General features: G+C 31.9%; 1 protein-coding gene and 2 non-coding genes across 3 annotated transcripts in view; 2 read left to right on the top strand and 1 right to left on the bottom strand.

Moving 5' to 3' along the window:
- The window catches only part of gogo (thrombospondin-1 like protein golden goal), a 288,203-nt gene that overhangs the window by 249,243 nt on the left and 13,924 nt on the right, over positions 1-25,036 (bottom strand). The window lies entirely within an intron of this gene.
- On the top strand, positions 9,061-9,140 carry TRNAL-UAG (transfer RNA leucine (anticodon UAG)). The gene has a single exon. It is a non-coding gene; the product is annotated as a tRNA-Leu (tRNA).
- Positions 17,286-17,367, top strand: TRNAL-AAG (transfer RNA leucine (anticodon AAG)). Its single transcript has one exon. It is a non-coding gene; the product is annotated as a tRNA-Leu (tRNA).

The raw sequence follows: 25,036 nt of genomic DNA, 5'->3' as shown, positions 1-25,036 counted from the left end.
GATGTAAGTTACGACAAAACCCGGAAGCTGGTCAAATAAAATTCATGCGCAAAAAAATAAATAGTGTTAATGTTATTTTATAATATCTGTTCTCATGCTTTTTCTATCTTTCCCATAGAGCACCAATCTTTTTAACGTTTATATTAAATGGAATTCCACGATATTATATAATGTTATAATCAGTTGTTCTATCGTGTTTTTTTTTTAAATAATTGGTTCATTTCTTATACCCATTTTTGTTTGTTCAACCGAAATAAGCACTTCTGCATATAGACATCTTCAGACAATAAAAATATATTACACATATATTACAATATAAACACCTTATGCTGTACCCACCTGTACCCACTCGTATCTATGGCTCTGGTTAAATTTAAAACAAAGAAAAAAGAAAGCCCTTATTTTCATATGGTTAATTTCACGAGGCTTGTGGTTAGGTATACATACAATATTTTAGCATGCATGAAGATGTACGCTGCCGCCATGAGCAAAGATTAGTATTGTTGTTGCGTTCAACAGATAGCGCTGCCATTGCGTTTTGAAAATATGTTTTTACTTGTCACAGAACCATTTGAAATCACGCGAGTATTTAAATATAATTTTGTATCGAAATTTCAAAGTTATTGTTGAATAACTTTTAAAAATTTGAGAGTTTTAACAAACTTACATTAACGTTTTTATTAAAAATATATAGATTTGGTACAAAAATACATATAATTCGCTTAAAACTAATGAAAAATAAGTGGTTAGTGAAGATTGACTGGTACCAAACCCCCATTCTAGCTACATACATTTAGTAAAGGGACGCAATTTCTGGTACTTTTGGTCCCGTATGTACGTTATATGTACATATCGCTCACTCCTTTCAAGAACGTCATAAATCAAAAAACTTGATTTTTCAGGAGAACGTTTTTAAAGTTTAAAAATATAATACAATGTATTAAAAATAAACATCAAGCCACTTACTGAACTTTTTACTCTGCAACAGATATTTTTAGGTAAAACCTGAAGGTTTTTTCTACATTTGAAAAATATTAAGTATATTTAAAAAAATAATTAAACGATACCTTTTCTTCAAAATGCAAAATTAAAAATTTCTGCCCTATATCGGGTACATATTAAGTTAAAAATATGCCGCTTTTGCTGGAATATAGTATATTTTCTGGGCATTCCGAAAACATGCACACCTAAAAATTGTCGATTTTTGTTTTATGACGTTCTTGAAAGGAGTGAGCGATATACACAACACACAATATATTGGTACGTGTAAGATATGAATAATGTGATTTGTTTGTGTAAAATTATTGCTCTGGCAGCGGTTCTGTTGAATTCGTTTATCCACGTTTCGGTAAGGATTAAAATCCGCCGAACGAATTGATGAATCAATGAATAAAATGCTAATTCGATGTTTGATCAAAGTTGCGGAGAGAATGTGCGTAATTAGCGGGAAAGCGGAAATAGCGGGAAACAATCGAGAATTTAACGCCGTCTGACTTCAGTATTGTTATGATTAATAGCTGACGTGTGCCATCCTCATCACTTGCTCGATGTATTATATAATTTCTGCTGATTAAATACATATATGAATAATATTTTATGTATTGGCATCTCAACATATATGAAGAAGAATATGGAAGTCTGAGCATTTACGAGGCTTACGACCGTCATAGACTGATTAAAGTGATCACTTTACACACGTAAGTATACTCCAAGATTCCGACCACACATGCAAATGAAAGAGTTTCTGCTCAATAAAAAGCTTATTTTCATCTCACCAATAGATGTCTCATGTGAAGTTCTAGCGATTCATAAACAATGTTTCTAAATTGGATCATACAAACATATAAAACTTCAAAAAATTTGAGTAGTGTGGTTGTCAATCATGGGTAGAATCGGTGAATGTTCTGCCAATGACGGTAGTAAGCCCCGTAAATGCACATACTTCCATATTCTTCTTCATCTTTGTTGAGATGTCAAAAAATAATTTGAAAAAGAACTCCTATAATTGGAGATAATCTTGATTTGTGAACAAGTATTTGGACACACTCAAAATGTAGTAAATAATATTTTAAGTACAACAATTTGAGTGTATCCAAATACTTGTTCACAAATCAAGATTATCTCCAATTAGGAGTTACTTTTTAATATAATTTCTTGACATCTCAACATAGACGAAGACGAATATGGAAGTCTGGGCATTTACAGGGCTTACGCGGTACTTTCTTCCCTGAATATGTCAATATGACTATGCAAATTAGCCATCACGAAAAATATAATGTGATCAATTTATGACATTCAGATCAATTTTCATTTTTCAGATTTATTATCTTTGCAAATAAATACTTCAAATTCACACTTTGGATTTAATTTATGTGTAAGTACGTCGGGAAACTGTTAGTGGCCTCACCAGCTAGACTAGACATCCACTTGATGATTAATGAGTCGTCTGTGATAAATGAAGGGTTATTAATATGTTGTATAGCTTTGGAAAATACGGCGGTATGAAAAGTGATCCTAACTAATGTAGTGTTTTGAAAGTATGAGGAAATTCAACCCCACTGACTAATAAATAGTGCAAGTAATTGATTGCTATGGAAGGGTTTTGTATTTCATAATATCCAGTTATCTACGAATACATATCGATGCTTGAAAGCTAAAAGGCTTGAAACGATTTTTGTCAAGTGATAATTTAATTAATGAAAAACACAACGTAATAAATTTTAAATAACTAGAAATTTAACAATTCAGAACAAAAGTTATAGTCAGTAGAAAAAAAAACATTCGTTTAAAAATGCCATAACTAACCGTAATAATCGTCAAAAACATTTTTTTTAAATAAACAATAAAATAAAACTTATATTATTTTTTGACATCTCATCAAAGATGAAGAAGAATATGGAAGTCTGGGCATTTACGGGGCTGACGACCGTCATAGGCTGGATTAAGTGATCACTTTACACACGTGTAACATTCACCAATTCTACCCATTATTGACAACCACACTACTCAAGTTCTTGGAAGTTATATATATATATGAACCAATTTTGAAACATTTTTCTTGAATCACTAGAAATTCACTAGAGAAATCTATTGGTGAGATGAAAAGAAAACTTAGTTGACTCAAAAATCAGTGTTTGCTTTAAAATTTAATACATAAAGGAAACAATTAGCATTTTTTACACCCTCTGGTCATTTATATTTATAAACGAACATAATCAGATATTATTCACGCATTTAAATTTAAAGTATCCTATTTTTTACGCCATTAAAACACTGCTTCAGGAATAAAGATTATGTCTTAAAGTTTTGCTATTATCCACACCTTATAAATTATAAAATTTGAGCCATAAATTTTTTCAAGAAAGGGTCGATGAAGTTCTCAATCACACATATGGACCGCACATATGTTAAGTATGAGCGAGAACTTCCTCGAGACTTTCATAAAAAGGTTTGGATAATAGTCGAGTAATATACGAACTCGGTTTTTAGGACCGATTTGCTGATTATTTATGTGTGTTTTTCCTGACTGTGTAATATATCTTTGAAATTAATTTTATATCACAATTCCAAGAATAATATTTTTGCTTCAATATTTTCAGTTGGTTATACGATATGTCTTTCTAAATTTAAATATTCAAACTATGTTTTAGAAACATGAGAATAATTCGCGTGAATATTACAGCAATTTATACACACTTTTTTTATCTGATAAAGTTTTTCTAAACATTCACAGTAACAAATAGTTTATAATGAACTGATAATTCATTTATACACCAAAAAATAATAGCATTAATGTGATGAATAGTTTCGTTATGAATAAGTATTGACTGAACCAATACTCATAATTAATGTGTCAACAACTGGGGTCATTACCTCAAATGTACTTACATATACAATGTGTGTTTTTTTCAATGTTTATTCTATAATATTTCATACACTTTACCCATTGCGCATATATCTTTATACAAAACTTTATGGTTTATTATTATTGTAAATTAAATACAAATAACTAACAATCACGCCGCTTCCTTGTAGGCATAGGTAGACGGAATAGAATACCACACCAATCTGTCTTTGCAAACAATATTCGCCTCTTCCACATTCATGCATTTCCTCATATAAATATATATACCTGCTGATTATTGCGATTCCTGACCTGACCCCTTTCAAGCAATACATTAGTTAGTTAGTTAGTCATATACAAATAATAGCACATAAAGGGTTTAAGGAGCTAAACTTTATAGGTATTGTACAGGCTATAAGTCTTTAAAATTTGAGCGATGGAAAGCTTCGCTTAATTCGAATATTAGCCTATCTTCTGCGTTTGTCTGGGATTTATGAAATCAATTAAAAGTGTAAATTTTCATTAACACTTTCAGCGCGGCAGTTAGGGCCGCCATAAATAAATGCCATAAAATCCTTATTTATTACCCTTTTGTAGACGGTGTCGGGGATGAGGGGGTTACTAGAACAATAGGCAGGAAGGCAAAGGACATTGGAGGACGAGCTTTGATGGGAGAGCAAAGTTTGCAAAGGGCATTCAAGGGTTATCTGCAGATATTTTATGGGTAAGTGGAACAATTAACTCGTGAAATGAACCATCAAGTCTTATTTTTTACAATGAGAGAGGGTTTTTTTGTTACATCATTTAGATAATGTTTTCTATATTAGAAAGGTTCCTTCATTTAATTAAATGATCTAAAAAAACAGACTTAATTTAATAAACTACACAATTAACTTTCATTTAGTCATGCGACTTAAAAAAATATTTAACAAATATATCGTTGTCATACAGGAGAAAGTGACCAAGTGCATTTTTTACAGAAACGTGATCATTGACTATTTGGTAGCTTAATATTGCCCTGAAAAATCCCAAAACGATTTTAAACTTGGAAGTATAATATATTGACTTGTTAAAAATGACTAACTGCATTGATGTTTATTTTCTTGCCAAGCAAAAGCGACTAAAATGGCCCTCCTGAACATTTTACGTTTTATTAGTTGGTCACTTTCTCCTGTACGACTACGATATATATATATTTTTAAATCTCTGACACCTCGATCAAATATTCCAATGACAAATTTGTTTGCTACAAATGAATTATTTACGATTTTACAAGTCGCGACGTTACATTCAGAGTAGGAAAGTCACAAATCTTCCGCGAGGATGCGTGTGTTGCTCACTGTAATATTGAAGTACATGTGAATATTGATAATATAGTTACAACCATATGGTGGACAAAATATTCCAACAACCCATCCGTGTACTAACAACAGTAAAGTCTTCTGTTTAGTCTTAAAACTGGCTACACTTTTTTCAAAGTTAAACAAGACATTCACAACATTTTGATTGTGTCCAAATACTTATTCACAAATCTAGAATTCGCCAACAATCATAGATGACTGTTGTGAACATGATCAGGGAATGTCATGAGATTGATCGTATATGTATGTATGTTACATGTATATATATATATATATATATATATATATATATATATATATATATATATATATATATATATATATATATATATATGTGTGTAAGTGTGTAAATTGATCACTTAACGAGCCCTGTAAATACCCAAACTTCCATATTCTTCTTCATCAGGCGCCATGGGGTAGTTGGATAGACGCTCGACTGCTAAACTGGCGTGTTGTGCAAAATAAATTCAAGAAAGATATATGTTCAATTGGTCTGGGTGTTTGTGATGTATTTCTCATATTTCCTTTCCCTATCCTACATATTTCCTTACTTACTTATATACAGACAAGGCTCTAAAGGTAGAAGCTTTGCGGGTTATTCTTTTACAAAGAAAAAAAAAATTGTTGCTATGTCAAAAGTGTAAAATAAAACGTTGATTTTTTTACCATTCTTGATTATGAAGAAACTGATCACCTTAATCATTAATTACAGTTGGGCATCGGGTTACTTCGTTCTACAAGACTATATCAGTTTGTAGAATATGATTCCTATACCGTTCCAAGGCAACGTGATGAAAATATTTCCTTTTCCTTGTTGACCCAATAGGTAATCAATATCGCGACACTATGCGTGGTGGTGAATCATTAACCGTGCTAACCACTTCACTACAGAGCTGAATAAAATATTAATAAAACATTTTAATACGAGTATTAGGCCTAACCCTAGAAATATTTAAGTGACTTTTAGGCAACCTTTGAAAGGGTCAACACGCTTTTTGTAAAAGCCAGTATATTTTTTTCAAATGTTACATAATTTTTTACGGAATATTCCGATCACGTTCAGAATTAAAAGTAAAAATTAACAAATGTTTGTAAAAAAATAATTGCTCGCTTAGCGGAAACAAAACAAGCGGAGTACAGATTGTTATAAATTTGTTTTATTCGTCGGACAAAATTTTAGATTACGTAATGCTTTTTATCTGCCAACAATATAATGGGTTCCTGGTTAACCCTGAACTGGGAAGCAAATTCCTCGTGTAAAAAGTTTGTCCTCGGTTCGTTTGAACCCCATACATTTTCCGCCCCTTAAAACGGCACTTAATGAAATTAATCCTGCCCAATTCATTAGTGGTGCAAAACGAGGAACCGCAACCAATTTGAAGGTTAACAAAGGACAACATTGATGTATTTTAAGGATACTTTAGAGAATATTTTAAGAGAAACACGAATAATTAAAGGGATTTTATATGGACATGCGTATGCTTTATAGACACATTGTTCCAAACCTTTTCTGTCCCAAATCCTGCGGTATGCGGTACAAATCAACCCATCGCATTGTTGAATTTTCTTTTGCGTCGTATTCTACAAAACTTGATACGACACCTCATCAGCTGGCCTCAGTGCTTTAATGAGATCAGACTCTGACACAGGCTACAGCTGCTTACTTTACTTACTTTGAGTATGGCTCCGGTTTCGTCTTCACCCATACGGATTGTGTCTTATGGGATTAGAGTCTTGGCTCCAGTTTTGTCAGCCAGTTTACCGCCTTCGGGGTCGCCTCATGGATATCCTAAAGGTCACTACCAAAACCCTTAAGCCGGCAGTCTTGCACTATGTGTCTTATGGTCTGCTCGGCTCCACACTCACAATCAGGGTTGTTCCTTTCCTCCACATCCAGACTAAGAAGTTGCAACAACCCTGCTCCGTTCTTATTTTATTCTGCTGTACCCATGCTTTTCGGGGCAGATCAAAACCCGGTACGCGATATGTTGGGTTCACAATTAATTGTTTTTTTTGCGTGTTCAGTGGCCCATCTTTCTTCCCTACATCTGGCTTTTCTATAGGCTACAACTGGTGAAAACTTGATGGTCTCCACAGATGCACTGATCGGCGTTAGGAGGTAGAATTTCTGATCTCTTCTTGTTATCTTCAGTTCTTCCAGTGCATACTCGACTTTGTTCAGACACTTTTCAGAGTGCTTTCACAAAAAAGAATACGTCAAGTATTCAATTTCTCAATGATAACCAGACACAACGCGTACCTATTTAATATATTTTTTATACAAATGTGATATGCAGTACATTATGCCTTTACAATTATACACAATTGAGTGACGTAAGTAACTGAACTGTAATTCCTATATCCATCGAAGTATATTTTTATTTTTAATATTTAATGTAGGTAAATAGGATATCATTAAATTAAGAGGAAGTATATTTTCATACTTTTAATATAATACATATATTTTGGACAACTCGATGGAGCAAGTGCTTTACAATAATATATAAACCATTATATTTATGAACCAATCAACGCAAATGTATATCAATAGCGGATGATAAGATGGACGAATAATGTTTTTACTTCAAATATTAGTCAGAAATTGAATAAAAAGTAAATAAATAGTAATAAATTTCCGATCATACTATTATCAAAACAATAATTAATCACGTTATATTCTGATGATAACCTAAGATACGATAAAATCAAGGTCTATTCGTGCGTAAAGTGACGTAATCTTGAGCCCACAAATAGAAAACCAGATACACCATAGAAAATCATTAAATAAATTAGCGGCAAGTACTGACTTAAAATTGTAGTTGAAAACTTGTTGAAACATATGACGAATTGTTATGTGAACAATATTGAAATAAATACGTTCACTTAGGATTATTTAGTAAATAGGTTACTTTAAAAATACATAATACAAATACTTATAACAAAGACAAATAGGTAATTTACTTTAAATGAACGAGGAAAGGATGTAAAAGGTAAGGATCCATTTTATTTATTTATTGATTCGGCGTTTAATTTGTAGAACTCCATTTTATTATGTATTAATTTTAAATCAATTTATGTATTAATTTTAAATCAAACACAGATTTTTTGAGTCTACTAAGTTGTATTTTATTAACAAAAACACATTGTTGTATTTTATTAACAAAAACACAAATTGATGAACTTTTCGTAGCAATGTCAAACCTTTTTGTGAATTCACTTTTTTGTTACACTGGCAACACTTTCCCTTAAAAAGTTGAGTAAAAAACTATGTCTACCCACGTATATATAAATCAGTACATAGTATGGCTCCAGAATATCTAAAAGAGCTGTGTATTCCAGACGAATTGGTTGATAGACGTCTCACGCTTCGATCGGCTACAACAACTTCAATGGACAAAGTGATCTGACCAGCTCGCAACCAGCGCACGAAATGTATCGAGCGTGCCTTTGCTGTTGCGGGCCCGATGGAGTGGAATGCTCTTCCACCAATTATTAGAAATAATGAGAGTTAGACGATCTTTAAAAAAAAATTAAACACATTTTTTTGCTTAATTATTTCCACCATCTTCTATTCCCCAATTCGTTCACAGTGAGGCGCCCTTGAGGTAGTATTTAACGAAAACGATGCTATGTATATTATTCCAAATTTATTTTTATTTTTATATATAAAGGCGTATGTTGTCTCTGCAAATATACTACTTTCAAGGGTTATGTTTTCGGTTTATTATTTAGAGGTAATTTATAAGAGCACTCAGTCGGGAAAATAGCAATATCTCAGTAGAGTTGATAAAATGATTGCATCATTAGGAAAATGATTCAGCAGTGTGATTGTTTAGTTTGACGCGCGCTCACACGGGCAGCGTGGCCGAGCGGTCTAAGGCGCTGGTTTTAGGCACCAGTCCGAAAGGGCGTGGGTTCGAATCCCACCGCTGTCAGATCCTTCTTTTGGATTATTCATCGTTATAGATAACATTTCACAAATAAAAGTCACATAGAAAGTTACTTTTGTATAATTTTCTGTGATGTTTTTTTTTCATGTGAAATTTAAAGGAATTTTTTCATTTTTTCTGTCGTTATATTTACAGGAATGTTTCAAATGAAATTTGTAGAGTTTTAACAGAAGCCTGGGATGTAATTGGTACAAACGTTAAATCGCTCACCCCTTTCAACAACGTCATATATAAAAAAAAAAACTTGATTTTTCAGGAGATCGTTTTTAAAGTTTTAAAATTAATAAAATGTATTAAAAACAAATATCAAGCCACTTATTGAACTTTTACTGTGCAACAGATCTTTTTAGGTGAAACCTGAATGTTTTTTCTCCATTTGAAAAATATTTAGTATATTTATAAAATTCATTGAACAATACCTTTCCTTCAAAATACAAAAACAACACTTTCTGCCCTGTAGCGGGTAAATATTAAGTTAACAATATGCCGCAATATAACAATATTGTTGGGATATAGTACATTTCTGGGCATTCCGAAAACATGCACAACTGAAAATTGACGATTTTTATATAAGACGTTGTTGAAAGGAATGAGCGAAATGTGCATGTATCTCAATGAAATTAGTATTTCGAAAAATCTGTAAAGAGATAAACGTAACAATTATGAAGTTTTTAGTGTCCAAATACTTGTTCACAAATCTGGATTATCCCCAATTAGGAGTTATTTTATATTATTTTTTGACATCTCAACAAAGATGAAGAATATATGGAAGTCTGGGCATTTATGGGGCTTACAACCGTCATAGGCTGATTTAAGTGATCACTTAACATCCACCAATGCTACCCATAATTGACACCACACTACTCAAATTCTTGAAGCTTCTTTATATATTGATCAAAGTCATAGTGTTTAAATATAATAGAATTTCACTAGAGACATCTATTATCTATAATGAAGTTAATTGAATGTCGAGAACTGGTACCACAAATATACATTTTAAATTCGCAGAATAATCTTAAAGTTATTCAGAAATAAAGTCATTGACATGTTAATAAAACTTTGTTGCATAAAACAAAGTTGCATAACTCAATATGCAATAATAAAATACAAAAACGCGTATTTATGAATCCCAGTAAAATTCAACTTCATAAGTAAATATGCGTATTGAAAAAAAAAAATTAACCCGGTCATACAGTTACAATTGCCACATTCCCTACTAAATTACCGGCGCTTAATACCCAATGTGTCGAAAACCGATAGCGGACGCAGTCGACATCGTTACGTTTAACGTGATTTCGAATGACAATTTATGTCTTTAGCTTCCTTGCGATATATCATTAATTGTCTCTGGTGTATTTGATTTACGTCACTTAACTCATGATCAGACTTTTATTTTATTTGAGTTGACGCTGACTGTCAAACTATGAGATTATGACATGCTCGGTCTTGAAAAATATGTTTTACCTTAATTATTGTTTTGATAATAGTGTGATAATTTATTTACATAATAAAATACTAAAGTAAGAAGTCGATTAGAATAAAATTCATCAGTTTGGACACCAAACTACTGGATTCATTCACAATCATTGATTGAAAGGGTACAAAATAAATTTAAATTCACCTGGGGATTATTTTCATCATAATCAATTGCTTTGTTTACTAAATTGAATAAAGTTGAGTGATATGAGAAAACTATGTGATCTGATCAATTTAAACAAAATTTTAAACAATATTTTATACTGTCACTTGTTATTGCAAATGATAAATATTTATGCCCTAATCAGGAACACGAGAAACCGTCAAATATTTTATCGTATAATGAAAATGTAAGTTTGTTTTAAAATCACTTTAAATATATTATAGTGATTTTAAAACGAAGTTACACCCTAATTATAAAATGGAAAATCACATATTAGTGCTTCAAATAAAGTTTTATTTTATCGTAATAACAGCCGGACGTGTCTGGATTCTATACTCCTATACACCGAATGCACAACCTCGGCAATGACCATTTCGATATATGGAAAATGGTATGTCACTTCCTGACTATAAAGCAATAATAATTACAATACTTCAGGCTAATGCATAATTCCTTGTTTTATATGTTCATCCTTGTTTAGATAAGTACTTTTCGAACCAATAATATACATAAAAAGAGAAAATATATGTATTTACCATAAAGTATACAACATGTAATATACTCGTATTATATACAAATTATCTACGGACGTAAATAAAGAAAAAGAACTTTCGATTCATAAACAATATTCCATGAAATCATTTCATTTTCTCAATGCATCGAAAATTGATAGCCATTAGGCATTCATAGAAAATGAGAGTTTACAGCTGTTGACATCAGCTGACTATAGAATAACAAGACAAAGTTTTTTTCCAAGATATTTGTTAAAAATCAGACTTAATACACTATTTAAGAATATGTTCAAGCAAAAAATAAACATGAAACCAAACATATATGGTGAACTATATATGTATTTTTACATATATGTATGTACGTGTACAATTTTACAAAACAATACAAAGCAGGGAATTTCCCGCATTGTATTTTGTTCGCATCTGTCGCCATATTTATTATAATTACACCAGTCCTGAAACCACCCTTATCAATAAATTCACTAATTGTAGGGAATCCACAAAAAATAATACAATTTTGTCTGAAATTAAAACACATTTTACAAAGCGTAAAAAATCCTGATCTTGGTCTAATAGTCTAATACATTTTCGTTGGCGTAGGTACTAATTACCTTAATGCATTTACCAAAAAAACTCGACCCTCCATACGCCCATCCCTATGGAATTTGAAAATAATCGATAGAATTCACTAGACGGACATTGAACTTGTTACTTGGGGGTCAAATGAAGAATAATAATAATCGCATATCACATTATAAAAGGGGGAGAATATTTATTGCAAATGGCGTCCTTCGGCGTCTAACATTTGTCAGGAGGTCGATGTAGTGTTTTCACCATGCTAGATTTAGTGTTAGGGAAGGTCGTTCGATTTCACGAGCCGATTTTTGAATGTCAATGCCGAATCCCCCTAAATCTATGTTCCTTTGATCTAATATTCGACTCAATAGGGATGAAAATATGATTTTGTGTCATATTTGGGGCATATTAAATAGTAATACAATTTGATTTACTGGATGATGGAAAAATAACGCCTACTCTGCCATTTTATTAAAACGAATGTAAAATAAAATCTCTTAAATGGGAAAGCCCAGATTTGTGAAAAAAGATTAGGACATACCTAAAATGTTGTAAATAAAATAATCTGGTCAAATTAACGTAAACATTTTCAGGCCCAGTTTGTAAAATAGTCCGGATCTTGCATAGTTCTAAGTAAAAGGGACTCTGCTAAATAAAAGCTTTCTCAAACCAACTATAGATGGCTCCTGTGAACTAAATTACAAAGATTTATAAAGCATGTATGAGCTCCAAAAAAATTAGTAGTGCGGTTGTTGATCATGGGCAGAATGGTAAATGTTATACTTGAGTAAAGTGATCAATTAACCAGCCTATGACAAAACATGGTATAATTTGTTTATAACATAAACCTGTTATGTAATTAATGGATAAATAAAAACAAAATAAATAACCTGTTGAAATTACGAACATAGAAAATATCTAGTATTTATAATCTGGGAGGCATACATTTTAAAGGAAAATATGGCGTTGTTAGTACTAAAATTTAATCAAATTCTTATTTAGTCTAGATATAAATCATTCCTGTGGTTGTTTTAAAAATTCCGTGGGTTAGTTTTAATCTTCTTTACTGGTAAATCTTTTGTTGGTAAAAATCTTTTCATGTAGGTACTTTTATCGTTATAACATAAATTTCAACTTTGGACAGGCTTTAGAGATTACAATGGCTTGTAGCTTGTAGACCAATATATTTTATAATTTTTTTCAAAGGAATCTTGATCAAACACCAAAGTTGATTACAGAATAAAATGTCTACGTTTTATCGTATCATTTTATGTTTTTAGCTAATAACATTGCTACCAATGATTAAGGTACATAACTATATAATATTTGTTTTACATATTGTATTGTATTTAGAAAAGGTGTATGTATTAAATTATCTACATACAACGTAATGTCAAAAAATGCATCATTCTCACGATTGGTGACATAAATCATAAGGATATATCACACAACATCCCAAAGCGCGAAATAATGCAACTGATCTGTGTAATTATAAAAATAAAACACTTGTTTAAGACCACTTTTCAGTTTTTAATGTAAACATGATGTGTTTCGAGAACGTCTTTAGTTATCGAAACTAGTCATATTTATATTTAAAAACCCAAAAGTGGAATAACACAAGTGTTTAATTTTGTAAAAATAATTCTTATTATTTTACAAAGTAAAAACCAAATCAATAAGTAACAGATCTAATTTATATATTTAATATTAAAATAAAAAACACTGATTTTTTGGAGTCTGCTAAATTTTATTTTTTATCAAAAACACATTTAAATAAAAATTGTGACAGTTACTTCGCCTTGTTATGGCATTATTAAGCTACTGTAAGACAGTAAAAAAATATGTTTTTAAAAATAAAATACAATTTAGTAGACTCTAAAAATCAGTGTTTGATTTTAATATTTAATATATAAATTCAATTTAAAGGCCAAATCTATAAATAAGTAATCATCACCAAATCTATAAGTAAGGTACGTAATAATTGCACGAACCACCTGCGTATCATTTGTAGTTGAGAATTTGTATTTTGTATTATGTCGGGCGAATAAAGGTTAACTTAATGAGCGAAAATAAATGCATTCAAAATATGCCGATATATATAAAAACGGGTATAAAAAAATAAAAAGCTCACTTCACCACATTCCCGTCCAGAACACGTTTCACAGTAAATTTTAATAAAGAGTGGTATTTACTAGGTATAACTTTAATTAAAAATGGATAGATTTTACCACAAAGTGACATCAATTAATTACATTTTAATTTGCTCTTTTGTGCATACTTTATTTTTTGTCTTTTTTTTAATATAATAAAGTTACTTTTTTAATACAATTTATTTATACTTCATACAATCTTATAATTTTTGTTGCGCTCAGCCTCTCTATATATATTATATGCCTCTTTATATGCCTTATTCCTATATTTTGAATTTCTAAAACACATACTAGTACATTTTCATACAGAAGAATGCCACACGTCGCGTCGTTGATTCGACTTAAGCGTCTTTTAGAGTACTTAGAATTTCATGACAGGCAACGTACTACAGCGTTGTATAAAAAAGTCATCACTATTTACATAACTATTTCATTGTTGTCGTGATTCTAGTTAGCTCCTTTGCTCGGCGTATCAAGAATTCAGCGCAGAGTACATGCCAATTGTATTCCCCGTTAGTTGAGTTTGCATAGGTGTAGGTACGAGTAGAATGGAGAGTGATTTTGTCGGTGTTTTAACTACTGTAGGGGCGTACGTACTAATCCACATGGCGAAGGGTAAGGGTTGTTTGCTGGGGGGATGTTAACCACCGAATATTATGCAAATTACGTTTTGGCGGGCGTACGTGGTCGTTCGTGTCCCAGAAATGTCGTGACAATGGAAAAAGAAAACCTATCGATCTCCTCCGATAAAACAGTTAAAGACCTCGTATTTTTATGTCTAATTAACGTATTTCTATCAATTTAAAGTGGTTACGTTAGGTTAAGGATAAAAATCCAGTTTGTAAAAATAAGCGTTAAAACTGTGATAAAAGAATGAATCTTTGTCAGACGGGAGGAATATATAATTTAACATACTCAACCTACAAAGGATTGTATTAGACTCGTTTTGTGTTTATACCAGCCGATATAATTAAGATTTAAATTCATCATTTTCTTTTGGAAAATTTGCCTTCGAAAAAACGTTTTTTTCATAAGTTGACAATGAATGATGTCACAGAAACGATAGAGTTATTTTAATGTTGGTATCATTGCTACATTATTGGCGGCTCTATTTTTTATATCTATGGTCTACCCTTCCACTCCCCCTCCCCTCTTATTTGTACAACACAAATGGTAGTGCAGTGGTAATCAAACAATCCACACTACTACTTTTACAGCTCTAAAAACCTTAGACAATAAACCATATGACGTCATAAAATGTTCGATGACGGAAATTTGATGACGTATGCGAACGCGCGTTTTTCGTTTTATTCAAATATCTAAATTTAAACCTTCATACCTCCCTTAGTTCTCTACAGATTTCAATAAGGATGTCATCGATATTCTTGTGATTTTTCATATTTATTTATTAGCCAATAATCACACATCGTGATATTTATCCATTCGAGAAGAACAGTGATATGTTTTCAATTGACCAAATGATATCGTATTAAGAGGATCAAACTTGTAATTTGTAATATATATGTGTGTATATAATTTTTTTAAAAGGTTCTGATAATATAAATGAGTTGTATATGTACCCACATATATGTACTCAACATATAGCTGAAAAAAAAGGAAGACCGAGAAAAACATGGTACGATCAGGTATGCCAATACTTGAAAGTGGTCAGGTTAGGAGTCGTAATAATCGGCGGGTATGTATAAGGAGATGCATGAACGTGGAAGAGGCGAAGAATGTTTGCAAAGACAGAGTGGTGTGGCGTTCTATTTTCTCTGCCTACCCCTGCGGGGAAGCGGCGTAATGGTTAGTTAGTTAGTTATAAGGCTAAAAACTATGGTTTGAGGATATTTTTCCCTCTTTCCGGCTAAATTGTGACCTAAGATCCCAAAAATATGCACCAAATTACTTGTATATGCATTGTATTTATTCCACATACATATATTGGCTCTTTCGTAAATAAACTATTGAACGCTTATCCCAAAACGGTGTTCATTCTATGAAATCCCCATTGCATTTCTTACAAGTTTAAAAATCCAACGAGTTTGCAAAACTTTCGGGGTTTCCAATCTTCATATTGCACACAACGGGACATAAATTCCTCCCCTGAGGAACACTACTCTTTACTTCGACCAATAAAGTCGATTTCCGATGGAAACGTTTTCTTAATTTCATGTAGTGAACAGAAAGGATTGGTGTAGAAACACAAAGGGTTCAGACTAGAACTCTGTTTGCTGTGAATAAGTAAATAAGGAGGAACATTTAGAAACACAGCAGTCAAAATATTCAGCTTGTCGAACCACGAAACCTCCAAATTTAATTTAGAAACTACTCACTTAAAAATGGCATTTTTAAGTGAGTAGTTTCTAAATTTAATTTGGAGGTTTCGTGGTTCGACAAGCTGAATATTTTGACTGCTGTGTTTCTAATAAGATAAAAGTGATAAAGTGTAATTCGATCAATGTACCTAAAGGTATTATTTGATTGAGTAAATATGAAGCCCTTGAGGTAGTATTTTACGAAAATGGCGCCATCCAAATGTATTTATTATTATTATTATGATAAGGAAATCTAAGATTAGGTGTAATTGAAAAAATAGAAAAACTCACTAAGATGGTTTGGATGTGTAAAGCGAATGGATGACAACGGAACGACTTAAAACGTTTTTTTGGCAAGCATGAAAGTGAGACCAGGGCGAAGACTGCTAAAAATAACTTGGCACGACCAAAAACACGAAATCTAAAATCTGGTTGTGACAAAAGCTGCGAAACTGGAGACTATGCGTATTAAAAATATTAATTTAGGATAATTTTATATCGCCTTTTTGTAAAATACTACCTCAAGTGCGTTTCACGTACAAGACTAAATGTTTGTAGAAGTCAGGATAAACTCCTGTGGCATTTTATCTTCTCTGCATACAAACGTCGTAATGGTATGATTCACCTACATAAATAATCTCAATAAAGTCTTATTATAGTTAGTTGTATTATGTTTAAAATGAAAGTCATTTTTGGTTTGTTTATTCAATATAATATATATTATTATCTAGATTGGCTGCACCTATAAATATGACATCATAAAAAACAATCTTTTTTAAATTTGATTTTATTAATGTTATCGTTATAACATTACATTTGAATAATGAAATAATAGAGAACTAAAATTGAAAATCACAGACAGTAACGTCAGAACACAAAGCGATATTTATATGACTACGGGCTTAAATACAGTTATACGGACAACGTCATCACAAGGTAGCGTGGCCGAGCGGTCTAAGGCGCTGGTTTAAGGCACCAGTCTCTTCGGAGGCGTGGGTTCGAATCCCACCGCTGCCAAGTTTATTTTTGTAATTATGTATTTTTTAAATACTTTTTTTTTAATCTTAACAAGTACATATTATATTTTGTCAAAATTATTGAAACAATCGATGACTTCTTTTGCCATCTTATTTTAACCGGCGTTTTTAACTTTTTTCAAAAAATCATGCATGCGTATTGTATTTAACTAACCACCACGGCACTTCCCCGTAGGTATAGGCAGAGAGAGTAGAACGCCACACCTCCCTGTCTTCGCAAACATTCTTCGCCTCTTCCACATTCACGCATCTCCTCATACATACCCGCCGATTATTTCAACTCCTGACCGCTTTCAAGTATTTGACTTACTTGGTTGTGCCAAGTGTCCTCGGTCTTCCTCTGTTTTTTTTTGCCTCATAAATTTGTTAAACCGTTCTTTCCTCACTCATACGATCCACATGTCCAAACCATCTCAACACACCTTTCTTAATTTTATCGATGGTGCTTATCTCAGCCTTGCATTCTTCACTTATTTCACCATTCGAACATCTATCATCGTATCGTATTTTTGTATTTTAAAATTGACTCATATCCCAATCTCATAAGATTTTCCGTTGAGATAAGTATATATACAATATAATAATATGGGACATTATCCAACAAATACCCAATCGAACATACAATATATGTTATTTATCTCTGCTATTCCAAATGTCAGAGTCAGTTCGGAGATTATTGCTACAAAATAGCAGTGGCGCTATTGTGGGTGAAATCGATTTGGTTCGAAGTACCTAATCACTTACGAGTACCAATTATTTTATGCCGTTTATTTCGAGATTCGGTTACACGAACAACAACTGACTCGGGCATTAAAGACTAAATGAAAATAAATCAAATGGATACATTTTTTTGACATCTCATACATCGATGACATCAATGTTAACATAGATGAAAGAGAATTTGGAAGTATAAATATTTACAGGGCTTAGGACCTGTAATAGGCTGGTTAAGTGATCGTTACACACGTGTAACATTCAACATTCTACCCATATTTAACTAAGACAACCACAGAACTCAAATTTGTGAACTCAATCATGGAACGTCATGAGATTAATCATGTTTACGACTTAAAAAAAACTATTTTTATATTTATCGATTTTAAGAATTTTATCTACCATAAGAATAATTAACATATTTAAGTAATTTACATAATTTTAAATATTGAGACCCTCCCCTCTCCCCGCGAGCATTTCGTCTAAATATTACCCCTATATAATGGAACTCTGTAAAAAACAATGTAATGTGCTTGAGATACTTAAATTAAAATTTTTACACATGTTTCCTGATTGAACACTTTCTTTATTTTTTTATTTTTTAAATATGTAAAACAAACAAAATACTTTGTGACCATATGATACATAAATATGGTCACAAAGTGTGTGTGTGTGTGTGTGTGTGTATACCATACACTAAATATATCACTAATAAATACATAATATCCATGATAATATGAAATGAACAGTTATTTAGGCTTCCTTTCATAAAGTAATTTTTGAACAGAATTGGTAGTGAGGTAAGGAAATAACGATATGACAGGAACGAATCATCACAATTTAAGAGAAAAATACGTCACTTTGTCATAAAACGTTACAAAGATACGGCAATTTGGCGAAAATTGGAGAAAACTTTCATCAAATTTGTTGAAATAGAATTATAGAAGGTAAGAAATTCCTTCGCCGTAAATCGAAAACTAAATTTAAGAAAGAACGAACATCTATGATTATTTTATATGAATTTTAGGTGCTGCACAGAAATGAAAGGAAATTTATGGAAGGAAATATGAAAGTTTTTTTTAATATTTTTGTACAGAAAACATATATGTACATTGGTAGGCTTATTGCTAAGAAGTAATATTTTCCATCCAACCAAAAAAGACTGAAGATATTGGTAAAATTATGAACATTATACTTACAGGCGATTGAAATTAGAGGGCGGATAGTGCTTAAATATAATATAAGTGTAAACGAAAAAAAAACAAAAATCGATCACAGTAGGTATTTACTTATTTCTTAGTAAATCAGACTTCTTTAGTATTTTATGAGTAAATTTAAAACTATCCACACTTTGTAGTAAATACGTTTATAGTACCACCTCCGAGTGTTGACTACAAAGGGAAATTAAAATATCGAATACGTATTTTTTTTATTTCAAAACATATTACACACATAAGTCATATATGTACATAATATTCTCGATGAGTAATTTCCATTTCTCATTTTAGGACAGGGGATTAACGTTAACAAGACTGAAACACGAATAAGAAAGTTTAAACAATATATAAAAAAATCAAATAAAACTAAACAAAACTACATGGCAAAATATAAAATATAAAACAATAAACGGGGATGATAAATAGGCATATAAAACCAAACAAAAGTTAAAGTTTTGTAGATAACTTTAATTTTACTTCTATTAAATACAATAAAACTAAAACCTTAACTTCCAGACAGTATACAAATATCTGAAACTAGTATTAAAATGCCTAAGTCTTTTGAAATAAAAGTCTAATTTAGTATTCGACCATCCGGGCAGTCAGAGTGGGAACAAGTCCTTGATATAATATTGTACAATGAGTAGGTTAATAGGATCCGTTACCTTAATACAACATCACATTGTGTACACCAGCTTGACTTATTGGATAAGAAAGTTTGATCATTCCCTGTGATTAAGTGCCTACCCACATTTTTTAACGGCTTGTTATCAATCTTGATTAATTGATGTTGGTTGCGAAAAGGAAAACTTTTATTTTCTTCTAAGAATAATGGTTTCTTTAGATGAACATTAATCTTGACCGATGATAAGGATTATAAGAGGCATGGAACAGACGAATTAATTAATAAAGAAATAAATTAATTTAATAACACTTATCATGAACCCGTATAAAACAGGGTATAATCATTCTTATACTATTATTTTTTTTAAATATAACAAGAATAAGAGTAGTGTGGTTGTCAATAATGGGTAGAATTGTTGAACGTTACACGTGTGTAAAGTGATCATTTAAACCAGCCTATGACGGACGTCAGCCCCGTAAATGCCCAGACTTCCACATTCTTCTTCATCTTTGATGAGATGTGAAAAAATAATATGAAAAATAACTCTTATAATTGGAGATAATCCAGATTTGTGAACAAGTATTTGGACACACTCAAAATGTTGTAAATATAATCATTCTTGTTAAGTAGGTATACTCTGCATAAGAAAAGTTTTCTTCAGACCAGGTGTATTTGTAAAATTCGATTTCAAATATGAATTGCACACACTCAAAAACTGGCTGATTCAAAATAAACCATCTTGCAGTTCAGAAAAACATCCGCGGAAACATATAATGTAATATACCATTTTAAGTTTTTTGTAATGTTCCTAACAATCAATTGTTTTTATAATACTTAACGAAACACTACGTTTTTAAACGTTGTATATAAATAATAATAATAGTGTTATACTCTGGACATACATGGTCAGCAATGCAAGAGTTCTCCAAAGTGCCAGAGAGAATAGAACTAACATCGAATTTTAAAACCGGGAGAGCGCCCTATTTAGGACATGTGCTCAGAGGAGAAAAGTACAAGCTATGTACTGCAACTAATCATAAAGGATAAGATCGAAGGTCGAAGAGGTGTCGGAAGAAGTCGGATCTCCTGGCTCCATTATATACACGAGTGGACAGGAGTACGGAGCGTTGAAGAGCTGTTTTTGAATGCCTAACATTAGGACACATTCGCACAAGTGATAATCACGACACTTAAAGAAGAAGAAGTATTATGCAATTTCACATTTGAACAACAATTCACACAACCAATTCACCTTCTTTCTCCTACTCTTATCCACACCCAATAGTGCATAGTGACGGAATCTATAACAACACAATGTTAAGGTGATAAGTTTTGCATTTTAAATACTAGTCCAGAGTGATATTAAACCAATGTTTTAGTGAATAATTAATCCTATTAATTTAAACTCTCTCGTGAATCAAATCCGGCACCACCAATCATGGTCGCTAAGCATACAAACTACTTCACTACAGACCCGAAGTAAACAATATACATATTCCACTGATTTATTTACCTTCGAAAACAGCATCGAGAGGCTTGTATTTTTTATTTATTTTCCTAATAAAAAATATTATGTTTCGGTTTTCCCCGGTGAATCTGAAGCCGGCACTCTATAAAACATCCCCATGTCAAATTTAAAGGTACCCATTATATTATGTATGATTTTTTGACTGCTCGGAGAAATAATAATACAGATTTTGTCTCAGAATAAATCCGCGTATACTTGTCACTTATTCATAATCTTAAAATGTGACAATCTTTCTCGCACGTTGAAGGGGGAGGGGCGCCGATAAATTATTCATAGGTTCGACAGTTCCAAAAACTGATTGTCACATCAAATTTACATGAGCACGAGACTGCAGAGCGCAATAAAAGTCTTCCTCACCGCTGGCAATTTGTAAATGCAAATCGCCAAGAGATGGCGAGAGAAGTTATCGCGGAATTAGCAACTCGGTTTCACGGTTCGTTCCCCATTCTTCGTCGACCGTTATAGATTTAGATTTTAGCGTCGGCGTCGGTAAAACGACGCGTCGCGGGTCGGCGGAGCGAGCGATGCAGTGCCTACGATGATCGTTTAACTGCAGTAAGGTTTTTTGTCGCCAAGGGGTTAGTAAATTCGCTGAGGTTGGCATGATAAAATGGCTTTCTGAATTTTACAGATTAATTTTGCAGCCGCATACTGATAGCTAGAAGGAAGAGAATCTTAAGTCTTCTTTTTATTGGATATGAAATCCTTTTTTTTTATATGTAACCAGCTTATCATAAACTTATTTATATCTACTATAATGCAGATAATAAATACATGAAAACAAATTAAAGGAAAAACTCATTCGGACTCCTGTCATTATCAGTTTTTTTCTTTCTATCTTTTAATTAATAAATTTAATTTCATTAATTGACTCGCCAGTCACTTAATGGAAACATCTATCCATTTTTTATTTGAATTTGACTTGGTAAATACTATTTTTCTTAAAATCTATTGTGACACGTATTTCGATGCGTTCCGCATCATTTTCAAACACCGTATACGGTGTTTGAAAGCACGTGTCACAATAGATTTTTAAAAAAAGTGTAATTATTTACCGTGTGGAATTTAAACATAAATTTTAATAAAGAAATAGAAGAATGTCATTATAAACAAACTAGAATAATGTAGTTATCATTTACTACAAACTTTTAATTTTTGAAAAATAATACCAATAAAAATATTAATTTTGATTGGTTAAATTATTCCCTGTGATTTACAATGTACCTATTTGTTTTCATAACTGAAGTTGAAAACTGTGTAAAAAAATTTTTTTCATCTAATTGGCCTTTTTTGATAAAAAAAAACTCTAATTTAAGAACGTTAGCTCCTGTAAATTTATAACTCTGAACGGCGCACAGAATAAGAGAGTTAAGTAAACTGGAGATAAGTTTAAGAAATTATTACTTTGTATATAATAAAATAACAACTTTTTGTTTTTAAAAATTTTATTTGACCAGTAACCAAGTTTCGTCGTAACCAAGGAAACCAAGGAAACTGGTATGAAATTTATGTGGAAAAAACTAAATAGCCACTTTATTATATAAAAAGCAGTTTCAACAAGAAATGTCAATACAAAACTTAAATTACTATATATATGTTAATTATGCTAAATACTTTTGGATATTTTGTTTATCACGTTCATTTTAAGGATATTCATACACGCAATGACGACATCAACAGATGTGTCGTCTGCGGGAACACAAAAATGGTATAAACCTGGCATTAGGGAACTCAGTATGAAGATTAAGCGAATTTCCACGTGAGAACAGTTGTGAGGTGACAGATGAGTGGAACTATTCTCGCAGATAATTCCGCGCTGAGTTGAATGGGCGATAAGAGAGCAGAGAGATAGTGAGCGCTGGAGGATGGGTGAGGATGGGTGAGGAACGATCAGCAATGATTAATGAGGGAAGGAAAGAACATTGAGGTGAACACGAACAGCTCCTGTCTGCCTGGTAGAGCTGGCAGCCAGGTAATCTACTCCTACTTTACTGACGTTCTGTATCTAGTATATATTATCGTGGGAGATATTACTGTGAATAATGTATCACAATGTATTCAATAAATTATAAATTAAAATGAATAAAGGCATATTTATCGAGATTTTTTATTGACATCTCAATACGGCTGTCCAAACTCAAAACACAGTAAGGGATTTTTTTTGTAGTACGTTTTTTTCGCATTTTTAGACTAAGTAGATTCTATTTAGTCTAAAAATGCAAAAAAAACGTACTGCAAAAAAATGTCCCTTACGGATAGTCGAATAAAGATGTATTTATAGAACGTAGGCTGATCAAGTGATCACTTTACACGCGTGTAACATTCACCATTCTACCCATGATTGACAACCATACTACTCATATTTCGGAAGTTATATTTATCAAATAGCTCATGGAATATCTTTTCGATTTAAGCATAAATATTACTAGTGTGAAATTTTAGTAGTGTGGTTGTCAATCGTGTATGAACGTTAAGGAAAATAGAGGCAAATATAATACTCTATAATAATAATGTAATCATCATAACCATTTTCAACTAATATGTGTATCATTTATTTCATTGATTCGGCTGTCACTTTGTGGTAATATCTATCCATTTTTTATTGATTTTTACTTGCTAAATACCAGTATTTTTCTTAAATCTTTGTGAAACGTGTTTCGATGTATCATCATTTCTGCATGATTTTCAAACACCGCAAGTTGCGAAAAATGTTGCAGAATGCATCGAAACACGTCTCACAGTAGATTTTAATAGATAATAAAATACAATAAAAAATAGTTGCATTTACGAAGTAAAAGTGAATTAAAAATAGCATTTCGTTACCGGATTTTTTCGATTCTACAATATAGCGGTGGCTTATGCAGCACTATTTATCAGATTACTACTCGGATATATTAGCGCTTATACCTTTGATATTCTTTCTATTCAAATATAAAAAAATATTTCTGTTTTTTTTCATCATGAATTTCATGGGAGAAAATTTAGACAAAAAAAACAAATGATATCCGGACGTTTTTATAAACTTTGCCGTTAATTAGATAAAATGATGGCATTCATAATAAAATTAATCCGAGGTTGCCCTACATTATTCGACCCTTGGGGTACATTTAAAAAAGGATCCTAAAACAAGAGCGCTATACCAGAAATAATGTACACCACACTTTTTACGTTTTTCGTATGTTTAGTTTTGCGTATGTGACTGTAACGTGCAATAGATAGAGCTGCCATCGTGGTGAATAAAACATAATTTTATCTGTAAAATTATATATTAACCGTACATTTTTCGTATGTTTAGTTTTGCGCATGTTTCTGTAACGTAAAACAGATGGAACTGCCATTATGTTCAGTAAAATATGATTTTTAAGAAACACAATTTTATCTGTAAAAAAGACCACAAAACAAAAGCACTACACCCGAATGATGATTTTTATGACTTTTGTTGACTTTATGATGATCCATACAGCACCTCTTTCCGTGAACGCAGTTATTTTATTTAGTAACCAGCTGCACCAACTTCCTGTGGCTCAGTCTGGTCAAAAGAAAAAGTAAGAAAATAGAAAGCACG

This window comes from Brachycentrus maculatus, unplaced genomic scaffold (genome assembly GCF_059751285.1).
Source record: "Brachycentrus maculatus isolate JH-2025_06_01 unplaced genomic scaffold, ASM5975128v1 h1tg000031l, whole genome shotgun sequence".
NCBI classification, from domain to species: domain Eukaryota; kingdom Metazoa; phylum Arthropoda; class Insecta; order Trichoptera; family Brachycentridae; genus Brachycentrus; species Brachycentrus maculatus.
Note: the sequence above shows the minus strand (reverse complement) of the source record. Positions and strands in the feature narration are given on the sequence as shown.